The 4,201-nt window shown below is 42.4% G+C and overlaps 1 pseudogene; it reads left to right on the top strand.

Moving 5' to 3' along the window:
* The first annotated feature begins 301 nt into the window (after positions 1-301).
* On the top strand, positions 302-3,950 carry LOC127674409 (40S ribosomal protein SA-like; annotated as a pseudogene).
* Positions 3,951-4,201: the final 251 nt, after the last annotated feature.

Genomic DNA, 4,201 nt, shown 5'->3' with positions numbered 1-4,201 from the left:
TACAAAGCAGTCCCACTGGGAGCTGTGCACCAGTGCGATTGAAACACTCCAGTCTTAGTAACCTTCCATCTTATAAAGGGTACTAGAAAAGCTGCCCAAACTTTGTTCCAAAGAAAAACATTTTTATGGTAAGAGAATAGGTCTGTCCTCTGTGCTGTGTGGAAGGAGACATTGACTCTATATTCCAAGACTATGTGTAACTCGGTGTTCTCTTAAATATGTTCATAGTCTGTGTTTTTAAGGTTAGAATCGCCAAACATGTCTATCATCCCACTTCCCCAGCAGGACTGCTTCCAGTAGCATGCAGTGGTAAGTCTCTTAATAGTGTGTCTTTAATTTTCTTCAGCTTTTGCTTCATTTCTCCCAAACAAGTAACTTTCATTTTTTCAAAAAATTTTATGTCTATTTTTATGTTTTTGCCATATGCAGCATGTGCATTTCTAGTGCCAGTGGAATCCAGAAGAGAAAGTTGGATCAACTGGAACAAGAGCCTACATGTGGGTGCTTTATGATTGAACCTGGATCATCTGTAAGAACAGTGATCTTGGAGAGTGAGCCCCAAACTGATGGCCTTTTGCATACTGAAGACAATTAGGATACTATCAAGAAGGAGGAAACAGTAAACTGAAAACCAAATGTTAGAGGCCAGTCTGGGTCACAGAGCAAGTTCCAGGCCAGCCTGGGCTGTGTAGCTAGGCTCTGTCTCAGAAGAAAGAAGAGGATAAAAAAGAGGAGGAGAAGCCAGGCAGTGGTGGTGCACGCCTTTAATCCCAGCACTTGGGAGGCAGAGGCAGGTGGATTTCTGAGTTCGAGGCCAGCCTGGTCTACAAAGTGAGTTCCAGGATAGCCAGGGATACACGGAGAAACCCTATCTCAGAAAAAAAAAAAAATAGGAGGAGAGGAGGGAGGGAGGGGAGGAAGAGGAAGTAGCAGGAGGCATGAGAAAATAGATGGTGAATCAGTCATAAGCAAAGTCCATTATAACTCTGGCAGGAGTTGCAAGCATTTTGCTTTAGGCATTGCAGTTCAGCCAACCTAAGGAAGTAAATAGAGGTATTTATCTTACATTAATTCAGGGAATACTTTTAACTGGAATACATCTCCTGAAAAACTGATTGGATTATCTTATTGTAAAAAAAAAAAAAAAAAAAAAAAAAAAAACTACTAAAAAACTCATTTGTTCTAAATGTTACCTAGTTAGATGGGCATTTTGTTGAGAAAAAATGGAATTTCTGACACCTTGGTATATATATATATATATATAGTATATATAGAGTCCAGATTTGCTTCCAACATCTGGTCTCCCATTTCCTGTTTCTTCTCAATAGCATTCTAATTGTTTTCAGGTATTTAAAAATTAATTTGTTGGGGCTGGAGAGATAGCTCAGAATTATATATATATATATATATATATATATATATATATATATATATATGGAGAAAAAAACCCTGGGTAATAAGGAGGGCCCAAAGGAGGATGTGTGAATCTGACTTATAAGGGGAAACAAAATAGTCATATATATATATATATATATATATATATATATATATATATATATATATATATATGGTGAAAAAAACCCTGGGTAATAAGGAGGGCCCAAAGGAGGATATGTGAATCTGACTTAGAAGGGGAAACAAAATAGTCATATATATGGAAGAGATGACAGATTTAGTAACCCTGTTATTACAAGATATAAGAAAACAAGAATTCTTTTTTCATAATCTGTTTTTTATTCACATTACATCCCAATCTCATCCCCCACACTATCCTTCCTCTCCTCCCAGTCTCACCTTTACACATTCCTCCCTGCATTACTCCCTCCCCTTCTCCCCAGAGAAGAGGAAGCCCCTACTTGGTACCACCCCACCATGGGACATCAAGTCACAGCAGAACCAAGCACCTCCTCTCCCTCTGAGACTGAACCAGGCAGTCTAGACAAGGCAAGTGGATCCAATGACAGCCCACAGAGTCAAAGACAGTCCCTTCTCCAATTGTTAGGGGACCCACATGAAGACCAAGTTGCATGTCTATTGTGAATATAGGGGGTCTAGATTGAGCCCCTGCATGCTCTTTGGTTGGTGGTTCAGTCTCTGTGAGTCCCTATGGACCAAGGTTAGTTGACTCTGTAGGTCTTCTTGTGTTATCCTTGACTCCTATGGGTAGCTCAATTTTTTTTACCCACTCTTCCACAAGGCTTCTTGAACTCTGCCTGATATTTGGCTGTGGGTTTCTGCATCTGTTTCGATCTGCTGCTGGATGAAGCCTCTCTGATGACAGACATGCTCGGCTCCTATCTGCAAGCACAGGAGAGTATCATTAACAGTGTCAAGAACTGGCTCTCTCCCATAGGACAGGTTTCAAGTTGAGCCAGTCATAGGTTAGCCATTACCTCTCTGCTCTATCTGGTACATCTACACAATGGAATACTATTCAGCTATTAAAAACAAAGACATCATGAAATTTGCAGGCAAATGGATGAAAGTAGAAAGTACAATCCAGAGTGAAGTAACACACACCCAGGAAGACATATATAGTATGTACTTGCTTATAATTAGATATTAGCCATAAAGTGTGAGATAACCATGCTAATATCCACAAATTAAAAAGAAAAACCCTGGGTAATAAGGAGGGCCCAAAGGAGGATGTGTGAATCTGACTTAGAAGGGGAAACAAAACAGTCATTAGAGGTGGATGGAGAGAGGGAACTAGGTGGGAGAGGGGGGTGAGGAGGAGTATGGAATTGGCTATCAGGTATAGAGGAAGGGAAGACAGAAGAGGGCTGGGCATGAGAATGGAAATCAGTGGGGGGGGGGGCATCTCTAGGACTAGCTGGAGACCTGGAATGGGAGAGGATATGGGGAGTCTATAGGGTAACCCTAGCTGAGATCCCTATTAGTAGGGGATATAGAGACTGAAGTGGCCCCCTCCTGTAACAGGCAGGACTTTCAGTGGAAGGAGAAGGACAGCAACCTACCCACAAAACTTTCAACCCAAAATCTGTTCTGCCTACAAGGTGCACAGGGATAAAGATGGAGCAGAAAACAAGAATTCTAAATTACAAAGGGTAGACTGCTGCTTTCCACATTACCCACCCAGGTCCATATGGCATTGTTCTTGATTTCCCATGTAACTTAAAGGGAAACTTACACAATTTCCGGAGCCCTTGACATCCTACAGATGAAGGAGGAGAATGGCCTCAAATTCCTTGCTTCAGGAACCCACTTAGGTGGCACCAACCTTGACTTTCAGCTGGAGCAGTATATCTATAAAAAGAAAAGTGACGGTATCCACATTATAAATCTGAAGAGGACCTGGGAGAAGCTGTTGCTAGGAGCTCGAGCTATTGTTGCCATTGAGAACCCTGCTGATGTCAGCATTGTTGCCATTGAGAACCCTGCTGATGTCAGCATCATCTCCTCCAGAAACAGGAGCAAGCAAGCTTTGCTGAAGTTTGCTGTTGCCACAGAAGCCACTCCCATTACTGGCCGCTTCACATCTGGGACCTTCACTAACCAGATCCAAGCAGCCTTCAGACAGCCACAGTTTCTAGTGGTGACTGATCCCAGGGCTGACAACTAGCCCCTCACATAGACCTCTTATATCAACCCCCCCACCATTGCTCCATATAACATAGATTCTCCCCTGCGCTATGTGAACATTGCCATCCCATGCAACAACAAGGGAGCTCACTCAGTGGGTCTGACATGGTGGATGCTAGCCCTGGAAGTACTCTGCATGTGAGGTACTATCTCCCGTGAGCACCCATGGGACATTGTTTCTGATCTTCACTTCCACAAAGACCCAGAGGAGATTGAGGAGCAGGCTGCTGCTGAGAAGGCTGTGACCAAGAAGGAAATTCAGTTCCCCACAGAAGACTGAAGACTGGCCAGCAGCTCCCACAGCGCAGCTCACTGAGTAGGTTGGAGCCACCGCTGACTGGTCCTGAACTGTTCTGCAGACATCTGAGCAAAGGGAAAAAAAGTGGAAGGAAAATAAAGTTCCTAAAAGCTGGGAAAAAAACCAAAAAGGATTAGATTGCTATTTGTTTTTAAATAACAGTGATGAGGGTTCACTGTAATAACACACAGACAAAAATTTTCAAAAGGAAAAATTTTAGTGGGTATCTATATAGCTCTACCCACAAAGAAATATGAGTATATTTCCAGTTTCTTTTTCCATGTAACTCCTAGTTTTCTC

Source organism: Apodemus sylvaticus, chromosome X, assembly GCF_947179515.1.
Source record: "Apodemus sylvaticus chromosome X, mApoSyl1.1, whole genome shotgun sequence".
In the NCBI taxonomy this organism is placed as follows: Eukaryota; Metazoa; Chordata; class Mammalia; order Rodentia; family Muridae; genus Apodemus; species Apodemus sylvaticus.
This window is presented reverse-complemented; position numbering and strand designations above follow the sequence as displayed.